The sequence below is a fragment of the Triturus cristatus genome, chromosome 3_1 (genome assembly GCF_964204655.1).
Source record: "Triturus cristatus chromosome 3_1, aTriCri1.1, whole genome shotgun sequence".
Taxonomy (NCBI): domain Eukaryota; kingdom Metazoa; phylum Chordata; class Amphibia; order Caudata; family Salamandridae; genus Triturus; species Triturus cristatus.
Genome location: NC_140583.1, coordinates 719,322,634 through 719,345,239, shown reverse-complemented (window position 1 = coordinate 719,345,239; position 22,606 = coordinate 719,322,634). Strand labels below are relative to the sequence as shown.

The window sequence follows — 22,606 nt, the reverse complement described above, 5'->3', positions numbered from 1 at the left end:
TTTGGCGAACTTCCAGTAGTGAATGATGAACAATTATACCGCTGGATACTATGTTGAAGTTTCAGATCAGACCACCCCAAAATCTCCTCTCTGCAGAGTATTGATGTTAATTCATTTAATGTCAATAAACCAATGGTAAGGAATTTAAAATAGGAATCATGCTACCTAATATCGCACTACAGATTTCTCTTTGTTCTCAGTTCCTGCCAAAATTCCAAACAAAGAGTAATAGACCACTCTCATTAACTCTTCTCCTCTGAAAATCAATGTGATAAAGCTGTGTTTTCAAGAATATGACAGTTTTACAGTAAAGGTTGATAACAGCCAATTATTTTTCCTGCTAGTGAAAGTCAATCAATTATGTGGATCTACATTTGTCAAAAATAGCATTAACAAATATTACAGTAGAGTCATGTATATTGAGAGATATCCTAGGATTTTGTTCATCTGTCCAATCAAACTGACATTGGGCTGGAAATGGTACACCTCTTTTCTTGATAATTTTATATGGTGAAAGAAAATGGTTTACAAATACTGTCAGAGACAGTTGAACTTTCAGACAGGTGGGATTTAAATATCAATCGCAAATTGCACATAGCAAGCTACTGATGCAAACAAGCTTTAGTCCCCTTCGACATACTGTGAGTTCTTCTCTTGGATGAATGAGAACAGATTGAAAAAGTGGGAGAACTAAAGGGTGCCTTTTACAACACAATTCCAAAATTCTCATTCAAGTAATCTGAGCCAACAGTTTTGCATGGTGTCCTTTAATTTCACAAAAACTAAAAAGCATCTCCCTCACTTCTACCTTACTTTTCCTCTTATTTTCGTACTGTATCACTTTCCAATAATATTCTGTGTTATATAATAAGAAACCAGTTAGAAACGAAGGATTGAAAAATGCAGTTGTTTAGATCTCAGACTATACACATCAGAGTTACTCTTCACTGTACACCACTCTTACAGGCCCAGACAGAAGAGATACATTACATGGATCTCTTATGCCCTGGCCTCAGCATTACTTACTTAATGATAGTAAAGTCACTATAAAGCAATTTATGTAGACCATAAAAAAGGACTTAACTTCAGTTGTAAGGGTCTCCAATACAGCATGAACTATCACTCAACTACCAGCCATAAGGGTTTTGTAAATATAAATGCAGATTGCGGACTGCGGTGTCAGCGTCTGTAAGCGTTGGCAGAGTGGTGGTGCTGAGGGAGTTGACGAGATGTACTTCGGTGGCCTTGATACAGCTGCGAGGGGGCGATGATGGCGGTTGTGTACGGTGTGCATGTTGAAAACGTGATGTATACAATGATGGTTGGTCCAGGAGAGTCCGGTGGTGTGGCTGTAGTTTAAGGTCCCGCTGGCGGAGAAGTGCTCGACAGTGTGTCCTGCTTTGTGGCTTGCTGTGGTGACTAGCTGCTTGAGTCTGATGTTGGGGAGCTACCCCTGGAGGGGGTGGTGTTCTGGTCACTGATGTTGTCCAGGTGGAACTTGAGTTCGCCGAGTAGGATGTTGTCGGTGGATGGAAGAGACTTGTGTGCAATGAGGTCTACAATGGTATCGGAGAATGGGTGTCCATGACCCGGGGGGGCCTGCGTATGGGGGTGCCGCAGAGGATGGGGTTGGGGTTGGTCCGGATCTGGAAGTTGAGGTGTTCCATGGTCACCGTTGGGTCATTAGAGTGCGTGGTCAGTCGGAGTGTTCTTCTGTAGGTGATGGCAATGCCTCCTCCTGGACGGTCGGGGTGGTCCTTGCGGGTGATTTAGTAGCCGTCAGTGATGGCGATGGCGATGTCCGGTCCGGAGCAGATGTTGGTCCTGGCAGGTGATGTGGTGTCCAGGGTTGATGGCGAGGAGGGTGCTGGCGCCATAGTGGTGGAGTATCCGAGAGGAAGGTTCCTTGGTGCTGAACGCTGTCCAGGGGCAGACGGACGTAGACCGGCTTGCCGATGGTTTGCCTTTGGCACGGGAGACGTCCATTACAATGCAGGCATTACATTGTAATAGCTTTACAACGCAGGTGCCTTTACATCGCATTCCATTACAACGCATTGTGAGGTCAGTAATGGGATATTTTTTATTTTTAGGGTGGGTATGGGTTTCGGGTGTCGGGGATGAAATGCGGGGTGTAGTATGGGCTAAAAAATTTAATTTGGGGTGTGTTTCGGGGGTCAATCATGAAAATTGGGGTGTGCATTTGGGTCAAATATGATTTTTAGGCTGTGTTTTGGGGGCTCAAAGATGAATTTTAGGGTTCAGGGTTTGCTTTGGAGTGGAAGTGTTAGTTTTAGGGTTGCACTCACTGAAGTGGGAATAGTAATATTTACATCTCCGCAATCCATCACCTTCCCTACTGTTGCAATATGCCTAGTATTAGTATGCATTGTAATGGAATACGATGTATTGTATGCATCGTAGCTCCATATATACCTTTGGCACACCAGTGGTACGCCCGCTGCGCATGGCCGCACAGCGGCCGCCATTGAGAAGTGCTGCAGGGGGGACTGGACAGCTGGGAGGTGGGAAACGCCAGAAAGAACACTGGATGGGGCGTGGACACGGGGATGTGTGTGTGAGCGGGTGTTGTAAATATTTAAATGAGGGAAATCTTACCTTGAGGCCGGGTCCCGTGTTTTCGTTGCTCCTTTTCTCCTGAGTCTGCTTCTAGGAACAGGAAGTAGGCAGCCAGGCTCCCTCCCCTAAGCCAATCACAACGCTGCAATGCAGCATTGCGATTGGTCATTGGCGCCGGGATGAGGCAGTCAGCCAAGGGCTGGAGGTGTGGGCATGTTCTCCATGCAGGCTGTAATGCAGCCTGCATTGTGAACAGGACAGTGCACATGACTGCTTTGTGCGGCCTGTGCGGGCCGACCAAACAGTCACTGCGCACTGGAGTGGGCATGCCACTCCTCCCCTGCCCTGCTCCGTGAGTGGAGCAGTCCTCCCCACCCTCCCGCCCGCAAAGGAAACATGGCCCGATTACACCCGGAAGTTATCATCATGTGATGACTTGCACTGCTTGAAAGCAGTGGGGCGACCCTCTTCCGCCATAGCGGATAAGCAGACACTGGGGGGGTGTCATCTACAGGTGCTAGGCCTGGGCGACTCGACCCCCGGGCCTCCTCCGCTATGTGTCCCACCTTCTCCTTACCTGGACGTTGACACAGTGGCGCAATCCGCTAAACTCTCTCCAAATCTGTGACTCAGCCAGCAGGAGCCTCAGCCAGGTGGGATTTCACAAGCCTGGGAACAGCAGTCGCCGCCAAGTCTGCTGGTGAACCTCCCGATGCAGTTGATGCAGCAAGGACCCCTTAGGCGTGAACTTTCAGCGCTCCGGCAACACAAGTTTGGCACAGCTCAGGGACCTCACCCTCCACAGCGTTGGGCCAGCTCAACCTCATCCGGCTTGTGATGCTGAGAGGTGCCGCCCACCATTGATAATCCCCTCTGTGCACCCCGGTGTAGCGGTGGATCGTAGTATGCGATGCAGACCTCCCTACTTTGGTGCATAGGAGCGCCTCTTCCATTCACAGCTCCAAGGCGCGCAATGCAGTCTTCTCACACAGGTCAGCAACGTGTCTCCATGCGACCGGCCAGACTTCACCACCAGGTATGGGCGATCGCCGCGCCTCAATGTCTACCGCCACGGCTCATCGACTCCACAGCTACTCCACATCCCACTCCAGGCTCCAGACGCAGGTACAGCGAGGCATCCAGACTCCAGGCGCAGGTCCAACGAGGCATCCAGACGCAGGTCCAGCGAGGCATCCAGGCTCCAGACGCAGGTCCAGCAAGCCATCCAGGCTCCAGAAGCAGGTCCAGCGAGGCATCCAGGCTCTCGTCCTGGGCATCCTGGATGTTGGGTGGCTTGAGGGGATTGTTGATGTGTGCTGCACTTGGCCCTAACTGCTCCACTCTGCATTTCATTGACTTTTTTTTTGCCTTTTTTCTTTTGGAGGTCGACTGATAGGCTTTTTTTCCATTAGAGGCAAAAAAAATCATGTTGGGCTAACTAACGTGCGTTTTTTTGCCGCTAATGGGCCTTTCGTTGGTTTTTGCCCACTTACACCAGAATTCCTTTCGCCATCGTGCTAATGTTAGCGGCAGTTTTCACCGCCGATCCCTGTAGCTATCGCCATGTTGCCACGGCTTGTACATACGTCGCTAACAAAACTATCAAAGTCATCCCACGGCAGGGAAAAGGGCTTTCCAAAAATCCTCTGTTGGATTTTTTGGGCAAAGATTTTTAAGGGTTTAAACTGCCCCAAGAGACTTGGGGTATTTAAGATTTTAAATAAATCCAAGGTAGAGGGCTACTATTCTAAAATATCTGAAGACAAAAGTACACCTTTACCCCCTGAACTTGCACCTCAAGTATGAAGTAAATTCAGGTTTTTGGATGGAAAGGTATTGATCTATGGTTATTTTATAGTCGTTGTTGTATGGTTCTTGATCTAAATACTAATAATACATTATTTATACCTAAAGTCTCTACCAGATAAACGTTTTCATCTATAAGAAACAAACTCCCAAATCATGATTTCTTTCTGTAAACTAAATAATAAACTAATCCAACGCACGGAGTTTTCTGTATGCACGTGGGGGCCTTTCTCCAATGTTTCCTGTTCGTGTTCAAGGATAATGAGTGATGGTCTTTCTGCACTCAATAGAGCGAGGCTACCGTTACTATTACCCATCAGTCCTGTGGTGTACCGACTGCCAGGGGTGTAACACAGGCCCCCGCAGTCCCCGCGGTGCGGGGGGCCCCCGAGCTACAGGGGGCCCCCTCAGCACAAAACTCGGGCCCAAGAAGTCCGGATTAAATCTGAAGTGGGGGCCCCAGTCAGTGCACGTTCAACTACAGTGGCTGACTTCCATGGACAAAGAGAGACAGTTTGTTGTAGCATCCATCGTTAAATTGGTAGTGTGCAAGCAGAAGTCAGTTACTCAGCTCATGGCTTGAACTCCGTTTACTGTGATTGTGGTAGCTGTCAAAGGAGGCAGGGCCCCTGCGGGTATATTAGGACTGGCTAACGGGCTGTCTGCCTCTGTTCTAAGTTGTTTATGGTGTTTAATATGATAGGAGAGTTCCAAAAATAGGCCATCAGAGTTTATCGTCCCTCAGGTGAGTTCTGCTATTCCTATTATTATAAAATGCGTTTCAATCACAACTTCATGTTTCCAAGTAAAATAGGTGCCATCGTGTAGTGAGTGAGATTAAGTGATGTTTGTTATGCGGTATAATCCAGTTCTCTCGCACACAGCACTCGCGTATTTCCCTCTAGCTTTAAGACCTTGCTGTGTTCCATAATGTACAATTTTTAAGCATGCTTACAGCTTTGTCATAAAATGATCTCTGAAAAAGCTAAAGTTAAAGGAAGTTAAGGTTGACAGGAATGTCAAATGTGGCACAGCGCATCATTTCGAAAGACACAACATTCAAGAGTTGAGGTTAATGATATTCAAAAATTAAGGTACTTCGTTAATCTTATCTTTTGAAACCGATGTCTTTTGGGGTTTTGTGTCGAAGCCTCGCTTCATTCCGATATCAGCCTTAACTTTACCTTCCACTAAAGTTTAACTGAATTTCCTGGATTTTTGTGGATATTGGATTTTTACAATAGTTATAGTGAGTCCGTTTGAACTGTGTGTCTGCAGGAAACGAATGTGGCAACGAGTCTCCTTTTTTTAACGTATATATTGTTCTTGAATAACTCTGGAGAGACATATTGTTTAGAATCAACTTATAATGTTTTAATAGAATTCTGTAAAACGTTATTATTGTTTCCTATGTGTTTTTTTTAATGTTCACGATGTTAGTATGGTTGATTTTTCAAACACATTATGGCTTGCCGCCTGCTCCTGATTGTGGTAGGAGTGACAGTTGTTCCCACTAGGAGCTGGATGTGTTGTAATTGTCTGCGAACGTTATAGATTTGGGGTATTGGATCCGATATAGCCTGTGGCCTGTATGTGGTGCCTGTGACAATTGGATCACTAAGTTGGTTTCAAATAGGGGTCAGCGTAGTTTGCATAATTACGCTAAATTACACAATATTACCCAAAACTACGCGAGGAGCATTTACTGCTATTTTCTTATTGCAGAATGCACCCTCGCGTCTAAAATGGACTCGATCATGCATGTTGCTCATAGCAAAAAGCTCTAATTGCAACAACGCGGAAACAGCAGCAGCCAGCAGCTTCTGGTACTCGGTAACTTTGTTGTTCCTGTGCTCCTGCTGTAGGATTTGTGTACCAAATTACTCATAATTATGCAAAGGGTATAATCAAATAATTTTGTATCAAAAGAGTAACAAGATGTTACCGAAATGAATCCGATTACTTTAGCGTAATTAAAAGTTTGCCCATGCCTGGTTTCAAAACTAAAATGGGATGTCCTATGGCCTACAGTGTCAATTTTTACTGCCGAGGTATGTCTTCATACGAATCAGCATACAGCAACAGAAGGAACCATTTAAACAGACACTCTAATAAGAGAAACATTCAAATAGTTTGGCATCTTATATTGTGTAGCGATAGCTGTTCCTTCCTCTGGAAACTTAATCATGAAATTAATTATTCAAGTATTATGATTATTAGAGAAAAGCATAACCAGAAGCAGCCCTAGCGTGCTTATATTGTTCCCCCATAGAGCATCCGAGAAATTGATGCAAATTAAATTGTTTTCTGCAATACATTCTATTGTGTATTAAATGTAATTCAGGAATGTTATCCTTGTAACATATGCATATCAACATTACATTCACCATTTACAGAACCAATTGTGTTTTAAAAAAGAATCCGGGTTTATTGCATTATTAGAGTAACCCCTGCAAGCGACACTTGAGGGCCTGGCTGCGTCGGGGTTGCGTGGGGCTGCTCAGGCATCTGCTTCGACCTTCTTATTAAAGAGAAAGAGGGTCTTCTGAAGTGGGATGGCAGTGGGAGAGCACATGTTATACATCATAACCCCCTCCCCTTTGTCTATCTGCGAAGCATGGGGCCCTCTCTTTTTCTTGTCTTCCCCTCTCCCTCTACTGCCCCTCACATCAGCCCAGGGTCACTTTCACATGACCTTGGGCGTGCCGGTGGGAGACATTATACACATTGAAGAGTACACACTTTAGTTTTTACTTAATTTACCACTTTTTGTATTCCTCTTAAAAACTGGAGTTTGGTCACCCCAAAATACAAATAGTTTTAAATTTGATATGTATATATAAAACTACTATAATGAAAAGGAAGCTCAAATTATGGTTAACGGGGCACTTTCGTTTGACTATTTCCACATATTCGTTAGAGACAGCTGCACTAGGTAACTGCTCCTTCTTGTAATTTATCTTGGAGTGTTTGCCAGGTAAGTAATTTTCGAGAAGGTGTGAGTTACCTGAACTGTCGGTGAAGTGCTACCTTAGAAGATCTTCTCAAGCTAGTTGAATGTAATGTGACAACTAGGCGGCATGAGTTTCCGGCGCTTTAAACGTTATCTTTTGTTCCTCACACTGAGAGCGTGGCCAGCGCTAGGTAACCAAATAGAGTTTTACAAACAGGATTCCTTCCAGGTTTATACAGGAGCTGCTGGTATTTTTAATGTGGTTGCAGAATGCTCAAGCATAAGAAAGGCAAAAGTATTTAGACACACCTGATGGCTAAGAACATTGTTAGAGTGCAAATGCAACGCTCTTCTGTATACCTAATGAGCAAGTAACGAAGGCAGAATATATATAGCGCTTTATCATGGGTTGAACAGTTGTGCAATTTGTACCCTCCATCCCTTTTCATTTTTAGGTCTCGCCTTGCTATCGCGTAAGCGTTCGCAAAGCGAGACTATTGTAAGGGGCTTTTAAAAGTGCTCCCAAAAAGCGGATTGCATGGCTAGCACGCGCACAATCACGCGCATCGTGCCGCCATGCAATCCGTTTGGCGGCGCACTTCAAAGGGTCTGCTCCCCTGCCTGGAATGCGCTCCCCCGCCCCCGCCAAGCGCGCACGCCACGCTCTGCCGGGCTTGTCTTGTTTCCCTTCCGCTTTGGGGAAGTGGTCGCAGCTGTAAAATGATCACGTGTCTCCCTTATCGGATCTCACGCTAGCACCTATCGTTCACTTCAGTCTGTTTACCAGGAAAGGTGCAGTTATGGAGTGCCAGGCTGGAGAGAGGCCAGGGTGTGTGATAACACGCACTGTCCAAAGTCAGCTTTCTGTGTTTTTCTGACACACAGATTACTTCACATAATGCTGACTGACATCTCGGTTCCCTTAACTTACACCTGCTCTCACACCAAGCTACGCTGGACAAAAAAGCCAGACTGTTGGTGTGCACTGTAGCTCGTCGTTTCTTTTATTACAAGCACAATTTCCCTTTTTTTTTCTGATGCACACTGTTTCTGTATCCCAAGGACCGTGTACATTCCGATGTGTTGCGAAAAGAAGTTTGCATCCAAAACGGAATCAGGTCGGTGGTGCAAAATTGTGCACGAAGGGTTTCTACTTGTTGAGTTTGGAATTGACTGTTTCTCGCAGCCTCGCAGATGGAAATATGAATGTATGTGTGTGTGTGTGTGTTTGGTGTGTGCGTGCCTGGGTGTGTGTGCGCATCTGTGTATGTGTGCATGCCTGTGTGTGTTTGCCTGTGTATGTGAATGCATCTGTGTGTGTGTGTGCGTGCCTGCGTGTGTGTGTGCATCTGTGTATGTGTGCGTGCCTATGTGTGTGTGCCTGTGTATGTGTGCGCATCTGTGTGTGTGTGCATCAGTGTGTGTGTGCGTGCCTGGGCGTGTGTGCGTATTGACTCACATCTCGGTTCCCTTAACTTACACCTGCTCTCACACCAAGCTACGCTGGACAAAAAAGCAAGACTTGGTGTGCACTGTAGCTCGTCGTTTTCACTCGGGCAGCCTCTCCTCGCTTCAGCCCCCGGCCTCGGAACACACGTCCGCTTGAGGAGCCAGGACAGGGACTTCTAGGCGTAGCATACCGCCATGTGGCATCACCCTGTCTGGTGATTAGCATCTATACACTCACTTCTATTAATAACAAGTGTGATACTAAACGAGGGAGAGCACTGCTTGTGTAAAATGTTTATTTTACATTTAATATTATCAAAATAATAGAGAATGATGGCTTCTCCTTTTATGGATGTGGCCTGTATTTTGCGTGGTTATGTCCACAATATGTACACGCAGGAAAGCTTTACAAATACAGAAGCACATTACGTTGATTTTTGGGCAGTCTTAATACACGCACTTTGTGGTAAAGAAACGCACTTCAAGTTTTCAGATGATCAGAGCAATGTAGGCTTCACGATGGTTACCTTTCTCATAGCCTTGTGTTCTGCCTTCGAGTAACATAGCTTGCCACCCGCACCTGAAGCAGATGGGTCCACGGGTGTCATCACCTATGGGCGCAGTGCACCCGATGTGTAAAGGTTTGAGGTAAGCCGTGCTTCTCAACAGAACAATGAGGTAACAAAGAGGGCAGGGCCAACAGGTACAGCGTGCTCGAACTCAGAAGTCACTTGCCCCCAAGCTGCATCTCAGTGACTGAACACCAGCACCTCGGTTGTGCCTTAACTGCTTAATTAGAAGGAAAACATTTCCCTCCCAATGCTATCATTATGCTTCATTATCAGGGCACTTCGCTTACACAGTTCTGATTTTTAGGAAAACTATAAAATATACACGTAGATGGCACCTCAGGGCGATGCAGACAGACTTCATGTGACCAGAGCTGTCTACAGCAAAATGAAAAGCTAACAAACCATCAGTGACACTGGTAATAGGAAGAGTGGTGCAACAAATGCTTTCTTGTCATGATTCGAAATCACTACACTTGGGGACTTTGCTCCTCGCTTCATCCCCCACCCCCTGCCTCGGAGCACACGTAACTTGTTAATTATTTGGCACAGTTCATATGTTACGTGCTTCTTTCCCCAATTCGCAGACGCACCAACTCAATTTATTAGCCCTCCGGCCCTTGTTGCCAGCGTCCCACTCGATTCCAGCTGGAACAGACCAGGTACTTTCATTTATCCTTAACTGCTCGTTGCGTCTGTCTGGTGAGTGCCTGCCACCCCCCCTGTAATAATTTTGTGATGCACACTTATTAAGTGTGTGAGTCTGCAGGTTATCTCTCTTACCTTCCCGCTGTCCATTCTATTTTGCCAACCCTTCACCCTCTGCCCACTGTCTGTTCTGTTTTGCCAACCCTCCACTCTCCTCCCGTTGTCCATTCTGTTTTGACAACCCTACGCCCTCCCGCTGTCCATTCTGTTTCCCACCCTCCTCCCGCTGGCTATCTCTTTACCACCATCTGCCTTCCTACAACGGTATGTTCTGTTTAACACCCTCCTCCCGCTGTCCGTTCTTTGTCCCCCCACCCTCCTCCCTCATGTAGCTTGTTTGTTTTTGTGTACTTTCTCAGTCAGGGGTCATCGGGCAGCTGCAGAGCTTGTTTTAGTGTTTCTGCTTACATTTACTGTCTAAAGTATGCACTGATAAGGGTAGAAGTACAGGAATATGGTGATTTCTTCCCTAATATACATCACTGTTCTATTCTAATCCCATTTAAAGTAATCCTGTAAAATCCTACCTCTGAATCTTCTGAAAACACGCCACTTAGCGATACTTTACAGACTGTAATTTTGCTTTAGCTTTAATACATCACTCCAACACAGCTTCTTTTTTTTTTTCTGGTCCGATGTCCCATGAAAATAACTATGTGAACCAATCACGCGCATTGCTCATGCGGTGCCAGTCAGTGGTGCGTGCAGGCCCTGTGGGGGAACTAGCAGATTGTTGGGCAGGCTGGTTGAGGCCTGTCAAAGGCCTGCAGGGCTGCGGAAAGCCAGTCGTATGGTATGGTCTGTCGCGGGGCTTCCTCTGCGCCAGTACTCGGACCCTGCTGGCTGAATCTAAACAAGCATTTGCAATGCAACAGGTCTCGCATTTACGTGAGTTTGAGCTATTGACGTAAATGACAATGCCTTTTATTTATGTTTTGGTTTTTGAAACCTAAATAAAACGCATTGTCATTTACAATGGCAATAGCTCCAACTCCCGTAAATGCGAGACCTATTGCATTGCAAATGCTTGTTATTTTCTGTCTCAAACTCTTTATGACTCTATGCCAATTTATGCAGTGTTCGATGGTACACACGAGGATCCCGATTTCTGACTGTAAACGAAATTAAGTACTTTTGAAAGTCTATTCATTTAAAGGGATTTTTTTGTTCTGCATACTAATACGAACAGATGTAAAAGTAAGTAATTGAAATCGCTTCCCGGCCTTTTGGCTAAGATCAAGTGTAGTATCTTTTCTTATCAGACTGAAACCACTTTTAAGTGGAATTAAATTCGATACATTTCAGAATTACGACTTTGACTTCGAGGTGAAATAAATTCGCAAAGTATACAAATTTATGCAAATTTCTTGAAAGGCCCAAATGTCTTCTAAGGAAGCAGGAGGGATACCAGCGTGCTGGCATCTGTTTTGCTCACTAGGGGCGCAAAATATTGCCCCCCAAGGTCCTGTGGTCAAGTCCTAGAGCACAGTAACAATGCGCTCCCTGAAATGTCTTCCCTCCTGACGTTTGGGTGGACTAATTCTAGAGGACTAACAATCCTCCTAACATCCTTCACAGGCCTGTACAGCACCCAGACCTCTGGTGAGGGGATTTATGCCTAGGTGGTAACACCTATAACCCATACTTTAGCTCTTGGGATTGACTGGACAGTGTTTCTTGCACTGCAGACTATTGTGGTCTGCTGGGAGACACCCCAGGCATCCAGACAGTAGACCCCAGGAGATACTGGTAACCGAATGGTAACCCCAGTTAGTACCAGTAAGTCCAGAGTCCACCAACGGAGGGCGCAATGGACACTGGAACCCCAGTGACCACCCCAGACGGCATCCCCCAGTGGACACCCAGAAGCTCAAACCCAAACTCAAAGGTGAGGGCTGCATAAGCGCAAGTAAGGACAACCCCCAAAAAGAGAGCTCCAGTGCTGTGAAGACTGGCAACAAGAAGACTCCAAGGTCTAAGAATGGGGAACCAGAAAGCGCTGGCACAGCCAAACCAGAAGGGAAAGGAAAGAGCAAGGCAGGGACCAGACAAGGGACAGCCTCCGAACCCTTCAATTGATATAATTTCTCCCACCAGCACACCCAGGTGTTGCGGTGGGAGGTAAAGGACAAGGCAGGGCCCAGGCTGGCCGGCGTTTCAGTGGCGGAGGTGCTGAGCTGCCAGGAGTCAGCGTCAGGCATGATTTTCCTCCTCAGTTTCATCACCCAGGCCCTCTTTAGGAACCACTGGCATTTCTTTCAGTGGAAGAAGAAGGAGGAGCCATACAGCACCTTCCACCTTACGACAGGATGGACACCAGCGTCAACAGAGAAGAGGATAACGGTGGAGATGACCAACCCTCACATCCAGGACAGAGACATTGCGTCACTTCTCCTGAGATACGGCACCAATATAAATGGACCCACGAAGGTCAGAGACAGCAAAGGCAAATGGAACATGACCTAGCGAGCAACCATAAACTTTCACAAAGACCCTGCAGGGAGAGATGGAATGAAACACCCACCAGCAAGCTTCTACCTAGGAGCCGACGAAGGGAGGATCAGGTACCTGGGACAACACTTCAACTGCGGGAAGTGCGAGGCCGTGGGCCACATAGGAAGGGATTACTCGGAGAAGTTCTGCAGGATCTGCAAACAGAGTGGGCATGACATGACCAAACGGAAGATGTGCAACTTCTGTGGAGGATAAGGTCACACTTACTACCAGTGCCCCAAATCTGACAAACCCAAGACCTACTCAGCAGCAGCGGGAGGCACTCAAGCCCAGAGGACCACCAGACCAACGATGGACCCGCCGCCAAGGTGAACTGGGGGAGAATGTCTGCATTGTCAGCATTCCGTCCATCATTTGTTTGCTGTAACACTTTTCGCCCTAAGTGGGATGGGTATGCCCAGACGTGGGTCCCGTGCTCACTACGCCACTGGAGTCAAGCTATCCTGGCTGATGACGGCTGATAGCCAGAAACCGGTCCTAGGATGCTTGATTCCGGTCCAGGGAAGACATGGCTTGGCAGTTCGGGCTGGACTGTTCCCATGAGGCACAGGATCAAGACTGATTTGCATATGGCCATGTCTGAATTGGGGTGGCGTAGTGGGCAAAGGAACGATGGATTTAACCCAGATCTTTTGACTGGGGGAGAATGTCTGCATTGTCAGCATTCCGTCCATCATTTGTTTGCTGTAACACTTTTCGGCCAAGGTGAACGACATCCTGAAGGCTGCAAGGGAAGAAACAGACAAGAAACCGGAGCCAACCAGGAAGGTCGCACAGAAGGGACCAGCCCTGAAGGTTTCACCACCCCAAGGCCCAGCAAAGGCCAAAGAGGACACCGTAGCGGAACCGAACACAGCAGAGGAACCACCACCCCCGATGGAGGCAGTACAAGCAACGAAAGCCCAGCACCCCAAAGGAGATCCCTAGGGAGGAGCACCAGAGGCTCAACCAAAGGAAACCCAGAGGGACCCGGACCCAGAGCCAGAAGCAGGAGCCAGCAGAGGAGAAGAATAGGAGCAGGCTTCAGCCAAGGAAAAGAGGAAGAAAAAGAAGAAGAGCAAGGGAAGCAGCCCCAGACAGACGACAGCAGCAGCGGCGAAGATGACAAGGTGATAGAGAAGGAATGGACAAAAGTCAGATCGCAGAGGCTGCAGGACAAAGGCAAGAAGGAGAAGGAAGAGAGAGAAGAGAGGAGGAGGCAGACCAGGTGAGGAGGAAAACAGGAACTGCACCGCCACCAACTGACGCCAAAGCCATCCCGGACACCAGTGAGGAGGAGCAGAAGGGAGACCAGACCGTCCTCCAGGGCAACAGGAAGAGGACGAGGTCTAGGAAGGAAATTTCTACATAAAGAGGAAGAAGATCATCAAGGCCAAGGAGGACAACACAGAGGAAGGATACATCACCATGGACTCTGGAACAGAGAACAGCGACATGGAGGATGCAGGAAACACCCTGAGAGGCCCCGTGGGAGCCGCCCTGGAGGACCTGAAGAGGCTGCACCGGAAGGTCAGCGAAGCACCGGACACCGGAGCAGATGAGGAGGACGAGGAGGACCCCATCGAGTAGGAAGATGCCTCGGGTGTTGCTGCAGATATCTCCATCGTGATCCCAGAAGAGACAGGAGTAAGATATTGAAATTAGTGACAGAATCTCTACCATCCTTCTCTTTTTATAACAAGAGGACAGATATTAGTACCAAACTCACCATGTTTATTATGTAACCTAGCAAGGGTAGGTCTAGATCACACTTTGTCCCTCGTGGTAATCACAGATAAGAGACCTTTATTTTTGTCTACCTCTGTGGTAATAATGTTATCAATCTCAGAAGGATGTGGTGCAATAGGTGCATCAGTCAACTAAACCAGCAGACTCGACATACAGAGTTGGAAGATCTATCTCAATGGGTAGGGACCCGAACGTCACACTTGGCTCAGAAATCTATATAAACCAAATATAAACCTGTTTAATTCCATAAAAACAAGCTATTGCACCTTAAATCTAAAGCAAAATGTAATAATGAATATTCAATTTTCCCTGCTTCTGTCAAATACTATGTTGGTCTGTTCACAGATCAGGTGGCATCAGCTGCACCAAACCAGAAGAAGGTGCTCTCCCTCTGCATCATCTGAAGATCACTTGGAGGTAAAAATATGCTTATTTATGTTTATGGGCATTCCTTTGTGTCCGCATCATTTGCACCTGTAGTTCCCTTTCTTTCAGCCTCGGCTTTTCTCTGTAGAATTTTTGTGTGAACATGCAATTATTTGGTACAATTTTTATAGCCTGCTTACATTAATTTCGACTCACTTCTGTCAGTGACTCGTTTGATGGATTAGATGCTAACCATTTTTTAATATATGATATTGAGTTTTTAATGATGCATAGTAAATACAGAATAGAAACAGTGCACATATATCCAATAGTTCCTACACATTAATGTAATCAAAACCTCTTCTGTGCACGACAACCATGTGAAATTATAGGTATCCATACTGGATTTTGCTTAAAGGTTTAGAAATCCAACTGGGTGTCTGTGCTGAGCTCAGGGGATATGTAGATAGGTGGCAGATGTGTGCCCATCCTGAGGTCAATGATCATTTAGAAGGTGTGTCCGGGGCACCAGAGGGGAAGAGTCAGAGACGAGTGAGCAGGCAAGAGTGGTGAAAGATAAGACCAGGGTGTCCACCACGGGAAAAGCAATTACCCAGCAGCCTAGAAGGGGCCTGGTCAGCGTGGCTTGGGTATTAGATGAGGGTGGTTACACACGGTGTGTGTAAATCATGAGGTAGTACATCATCTCTAGGAGTCTTGGATAGTAGTTGCCAGAGCTCGTCCTAGCACCCTGTTGTCGGATGTTTCTGTAGGACCCTCTGTTCTCCACCCTATGTAGGGCTTTACAGATTGGGAGGGCGGAAGCAACCATGGACTTCCAGTGGGTTGTGATCACCCTTTTTGCTAGTAGTAGTGCTAGGACTAGAAATCGTGTTTGCATTTATGGGGGCGGTGGAAGATCTGCAGTGCATAATGCTCCCAGTGTCCTGGTACAGCGTGTGTTAAAGTTTGGAAAACTTGTGTCCATACCGTTGCCAAGTTGGACAGTCCCAGAGCATGTGATAAAGATCTGCCAGGGAGTGATGACATTGGGGGCCCTGGGAAAAATTCTGTTGAGTCTGACTGGGGAGCAATAGGCTCAGTGAAACACATAGAAGTGAATTAATTGAATGTGTGCATTACGTGAAACGGTACGAAGATATTCAAGGGTTGCTGACCATTCCCTGTCATTCAATATGAGTTGGAATTCAGTCTCCCATGTCTCGTGTAGGCTCTGTGGGGGAGGGGAGTTGTGGAATGGAGTTTTGCGTTCTAAACAGCCAAGCTGCACAGCGTCTAGTAATCAATAGCTCATATGGTCTAGAGTGTGTGTCGAAAATGGGCTCACATTAAGAATTGTCCCTCATTTTAAGTGAGATCTTGGAAGGATTGGAAGTGGCTTGTAGTGATTTCCTTTCTGGGCCCACTTTGGTTCTCTCTTAGTTTTGCGTATCAGATGTTTCAGGATGCATCTGTTCTTCTCTGCTCTGCACAGCCACACATAATACATTTATTTTCATGCTATTATTTTAGGAATACGCTGTACATGTTGCTTCTTATTCAGTGATTCTTCTCGGGAGTCAGTCAGCACATTTTGTACGAGGTTGACTGGAATACATAACAACATGGTGTAGTGTTTACTTTGTTCGAGTCAGCAACAGCTCCTAATGTTTTACACATAATACTGTAGGACAGATGCAGCTTTCCAACACAGTAGTTTTATCATATAAACTGTGTCTCGTCCCCTTCCGGCACAGAGACCTGTCCTAGAAAGAATGCTCACAGAGCTTGACATGCAAGCTTGCTTAAACTGAGTTTACACTCATGATGCGGACCACCTAACTATATACCTCAGGGTATGGGGTCTGTTGCCAATCCGATAGATCACTAATATATCCATTTGCTTACACAGTAGGGGTAGGCCTAGACAGATAGATAATTTGTCATGATAGGGATGTTTATTTTATACAGTCTGATAGCAATTCTAATTACTTTGTTTAGTTTCATCTGCCAAGTGATCGCAACACATTTGCTTCATAATAGTCTATGATGGTTTCAATAAATGTTTTGTAAACCTTCTTCATGTTTTTCTTTTGTTTACTAAGGGCATTCACGAGTGAGTGACGAAAGATGATTATCTGTTTCAATGGTCCCCTTGGGGACTAGAAGGTCATGTTCTAGGTTGCCAGAATCACCTGCTACTCTGGGAAGTTTAGGAGCTCAGGCGAGGCCATGTGAACCAGCCAGGATTTGGGCCGACAGATACTGACGTTGTAGAGAGACTCAGTCCCTACATTCTGACTTACCAGCAGAATCCCTGCAATAGGTTGTTATCAAATAGATCTTGGATGGTGGTTATCCCTATGTCTGTCCAGGGCACTAGGAATCGGAGTCTAGGTGTATTTGTTTGCTCATTTTGCCCATATGGGGATGATAATCAGCAAAAAAGCTTGTTCAGCTTCCAAATTCCTTACACAACAGTCTCCAAAACATGAAATATATTGAATACTTCTATCTAAAAATGATAGTATGAAGCAAACCATGAAGGTGAAACATTTCAGTCAAAACATTGGCCCTTTTCTTCAGCTGTTGGTAATTTTAAAAAGGGAAAAAGGAGCTATCTTTGAAAAGGCGACTAAATTAACATTATCACATGGTAGCCTTCTGAAAATGGAAGACCATTATAAAATCTATACAATCATATGCCAAAATTCAGGAACCACTGGTAACAGCTGTAAATATCCCAAGGCTTAGAACATTAGGCTCTATGGTGACCACCAATAGGTCAGGCAAGAATATATTAGTGAACTTCAGAATGAACAGTTAGTCACTAGAAAGATCGTAAAACTAAATGCAGACTGGTCTTGCCTCTACTGTGACCAGAAATAGCTGAATCATGGCATATCTTCATAACATCCAACTGTAGTTCCTTTGTTGGAAAAAAAAATAGCTTATTGGCTCGAATACCATTCATTTTGTCAAACTGGAGGGGTTGTTAAAGGAAGATCTTTTAATTCCTTTGTATCTATCTGTTCTCAACTATGTATAAGAAGGACTGAGCTATTCCAAACACATTTTAGGAAGGATTTACAGGCTGACCATAAGTAAGTGCTGCCTCAGGGTCATGCCAGGTTAAGGCATACGTTAACGCATTTTTTAAACCACAAATATAAGTAATTATAAGATCATATTTGGCAAATAAAAATGCCCACTAATTTGACAATTATTTCTTCACTAAGGATTCCGTAAACACTGTAAACTCTGATGATAAGTTTGAATTTCAAATGGTTCTCTAATACCGATCATCAGATGTCTCCATTTAGTACAAGCTAAGGGTTCTCTTTCAAGTAGTCGTGCATGGTTTCGCATAGATTCTGACAATACAGAGATAACCAAACAGGATGTTATTATCCATCTTTTTCTTCTAAATGAACTGCCTCAGCTGCTCTTTCAGAGGGGTCTGTTCTCCACCATAAAAATCTTTGAGGTATCAGGAAAACATAATATTGCTGCTTAAGTAAACACCTGTTTAAGCGTATTAAATGCTGCTTCAGCTTGATCCCTGCAAACACCTTTCTTTATATTCTCCTTTTTTAAAGCACAAGTGACATCAGTGTTATCGCAGCAAAATTTTGATACATTGGTAATATACTCAACTTCTTCCTTTTCAAACTTGCACTCCACAGTTTTGCAAGAGAATTGATTTTGCTGAATTCTTGACAGCACCAAACAGGCTTGTTCTTCTTGTTCCTCAAGAGTCTGTGGGAATATTAGACTATCAACCAATTAAAGCAATTCAAATTGATTCAAGAAATCAGAGAATATTGAATTCATTAAGTGCTAAATAATGCAGGAGCATTGCACAACCCAAATAGCATTACACATGAATTAAAGTGCTCAAACGGTGCGCGTAAAGCCATTTTCCACACAACTCCTTTATGTACTCCCAACATGTAATAAGCATTCAAGTTGAGCAAAGACTTGTGCTTCATGGACTGATTCAAAAGTGTTTTTTGTAAGAGCAAAGTATATCTATCCTTGATCGTGATGTGACTTTAAGTCTCTACATCCAAGACAGAACTGGAGATCTTAGGTTTTTTATTGTTACAAAAATATAGGCACAGCAGATCGTGAAAAAGATAGTACAAGTAAACCATTCTGCGAATTCTCGTGTAAAAAAGCTTTCAGTATATCCTTCTCTTTCTTAGTTAAAGTTAAATACAACCAAAAAGAACAGCAGTGCGAGGCTCAATTGGTACGGTACTATCGTAGTGCCTATGAGGAGGAAGTGAGTAAACTTTAGGCTTGACAAAAAAAAATGTGAGAAAAAAATGGTACTGAAGAAAGGATCGCCACTATTAAATTAGATGTTGACTCCTTATCTCATCACTTAGTGACCAATAACTTTCTGAGACATAAAAGTGATCCTGACAAAACTGATGACAAAGACAGTGGTCGAATAGATCTGTTGACAAAATTCACTAAGTCGGGTGTGGAGGGTATACAGACGCTCATATAGTATTCTCAACTTTTTAAGTAAAGAAAGCAATTTCAAATATAATACGGTGCATTCAAAAGGGGGAAGAACACCCTAATTCCCCAAAACTCAATCAGAGACTGAACAAACTATTCACAATCTTTGAAGCACTCGTATCTTATACTACAGTAAATACAATGATGTAAAAGAACAAGAGAGTAGTAAATTGGGCTTGTGTTTCTTCTTTAATGTAACGAAGTCTTCCACTCCCTTAAGCCAACACGTTTTGTCGTTATAGGGTATGACATACCACTTCCTCAGGGCTGGAAGTAATACAAATATCAGGGATGTAGTATATAATAAATAAACAATAACGTTTTTTCGTGATGCAAGCCTAAACAACCAAAGACCCAGTGCAAAGGGGCTAGTCAAAGCAATATTCGTGTTCAAACATAAGTGGAGATTCTTTAAAATGAGTAAACATATTCATAACTGTTTGCAAGATATACCTTATGTATACACTTAATTTTCAATTTTTCAAGTTCATGGAATATATTGTATGCTTTTCGAAATACATTACTAAAAGAAACAAACATAATAGATGGTACATTCTTAATATATTACAAAGAATACAATAAAATGACATCCAGTTCCCAGTACTATCGTGTATGTGAGTATTTTAATACCACTAATCGACCATGGTGCTTTCTAAATGGTACTAAACCCAAGTGAGTTGCAAGTTCCCCCGAAATAAAATATTCAGGAAGCATATAAATACCTTATGATTTCTTCCAAATTATATCTGTAGGAATCGAAAATTTATAAATATCCATCAAAACCAAAATTTTAGACAATGAGGTCTTTCAATACATCAGTCATTAATCCTGAATTGCAATATTTATGCTCAATAGCTCTTACCTTAATGTAAGGTAATCTTCCAAAATTTCGTCACAATTCCAATATATAACGTCAAGTTCTCAGTAACAATGATTAAATGTCAATATCGACCTTATAATAAAAACGTAATATAGTCATGCCACAATCTATCCCCCAAAGGAGATTAAACGGATGAAATCAAACACTCGCTATGTGTTACCGCAAAAAGTATTATGGTGGTTTTATCACTGAATATGATAATTTAACTTTAACTCGGAAACTATCACTCCGAATAATCTATTTGGTCTCTGAAGTACGGGGCATCTGAAACAAGAGGTTTGCAATCATTAGTGCCAGCTAAAGCCGTAAATTATGTGTAAGAGTTGACAGTTACCTCCCGATACACTTACCTGTGAACGCAGCAGACGCACCCGGATACAGGCAAAGGCACAAGGTCTTCCGGGTTAGTTGCACAAATATTGTTAGTCAGAAAGTGAAGAGGAACTTCATTATATGAAACCATCAGCGCCATCTTAGAATAGTGAGAATTGGTATTTTGAGTACAAACACCTTAGCAACATAAAACCTTTAAACCTCACATTCGGGCTTAAGTGTACAAAATCATAAGATTATCAAGTTACACGAATAAGGATTCTAAATAATATTATTATGAATTCGATCAGTACGCAAATTCCCATATCAAAAACAAATGAATCTCTTCCTTTAAACATAGAAGTCGGCGCCATCTTTAAAAATTATGTAAGGAGATTTCGGAGTAAATACGCCACCATATCGCCTACGCAATTAGTTTTGAGCGAAAATACGACATCTTATGATGGTTATTTATACCATCTGGTTTTCATAAATATTACCATTTGGCTCAGTATAATTCTAAAATAATGGATCCACAACCACAATAAACGATACGTACAGATCCCATTGAGAGCAGTTGCCCTATGCCTCCTCTCTCTTCGTCTGGCCGAAATTACAGCTCTTTCAACAAAGTTATTGTCATTTGAATAATTCATCCCAAGTTAGGTAAAGGTCAATTGGTGTCAATCATTTCAATGTTATGGCCTGATTCCTCAATATTAACGTCTCTTAATTATTAAAATTCCACTTAGAGGGTGTAACATCAACATCGGTGGTCCAACGATATATGTTGTATATACCTCTGACTACGTCCATGTTTAATATGTAACTATCAGATAACACATTTATATAGCCATCAAGAAAATTATCAGATTAGTCACCTAAGAAATATTGCAGTTCCTGACCAAAGTTTAGGCCGTCCTCTACGGCCCTCAGACGCATGATCTACCTTGCCTCATGCCTGCGTAGTTTCAACTCTCTATTGCGGACAAAGGGGGGAATATAGTGGTAATGAATAGGACTGACTACGAGCAGGAGATCTATTCTCAGCTGAATGATGCACAATGTTATGAAAAGGTTGCTCACAATCCCATATTCCCAGTGGTGATTACCATTAATGGATATCTTAAGAAGTGGCATGACAGTTGTCTTCTTGATGATGATGAATTTATGTACTTAAAGGTAAACCGCCCGAGATACCCTTGTTTGTATACATTGCCAAAGATCCACAAGGACCTCCCATTTCTACCAGGGAGGCCCATTGTATCAGGGATTGGGGGCCTACTGAAAGCATGTCACAGTTTGTACACATATTTTTACAGCCCATAGGGGCCCATTCCGATCCGGGTCGCAAGTGCACCGAATGCGATCCGGCCGGAAAAACTACGAGCCGTACGCGTGTTTTCCGGCTGACTCGTACAGCTGTACGAGCGAGCAAGTATGATACGAGCTACGTGAAATTCACTGACTGAGTCGTTTCCTGGTCCGAACCGCTCCTTACGTCTCGGTCGGAAGCTAACCGTGGCGTGCAATGGATGCGATTTACGACCGAGCCAGTACGATACACGTGTCGGACAGCCTGTGCGAGCTGGAGTGTCCTGCTCGCAAAACGTCCAGGTGGTTGCCCTACGACTCGGACACAGGGGCAGACCCATGGGTCTCCCCAACACAGGCATGTACTGTGCGGATGGCACCGGCGCGTACCCTCTGAAGGAGGCGCACTTGTACGCGACGTACCCATTCAGTCAATGGGAGCCCATTGACTTCTATGGGAGTCCGAACGAACCGAGTCCGGCAGCATACGGCCGCATCGTACTCGCTCGGGGGGACTGCAGGCCTCCGGCTCGTTCGGAAAACACTCCTGATCCGGCTCGGTTGGAGTGTTTTCTGACCTGGATCGGAATCGGCACCATAGTAGTAAATCTACCTTCTTATATTAAGGATATGAGACATATTTTAAATACATTGGGAGACATTACATGGGACCCTGACATGATATTGGTGACTCTTGATGTAGTATCGCTCTACGCCAGTTTACGGAACAAATTAGGCATGAAGGCGATAAATCATTTTCTCTCAAAAAGACCTGCCAGTCAAATGTTGTTGGCCATGACTGAGCTTATACTATGTAATAACTTTTTTCTTTTTAAAGATGAATGGTTCAAACAGACCCAAGGTTTAGCCATAGGTTGTAGATTTTCGCCGGCC

General features: G+C 44.5%; 1 protein-coding gene and 1 pseudogene across 1 annotated transcript in view; both read left to right on the top strand.

The window, feature by feature from the left end:
- The window catches only part of LRRC56 (leucine rich repeat containing 56), a 943,429-nt gene that overhangs the window by 78,955 nt on the left and 841,868 nt on the right, over nt 1-22,606 (top strand). The window contains exon 2 of the mRNA XM_085644809.1: nt 14,653-14,724. The gene's annotated coding sequence lies outside the window, so the exon portion shown is untranslated. The remainder of the gene's footprint in view (nt 1-14,652; nt 14,725-22,606) is intronic.
- Nucleotides 11,276-11,381, top strand: LOC146860848 (U2 spliceosomal RNA; annotated as a pseudogene).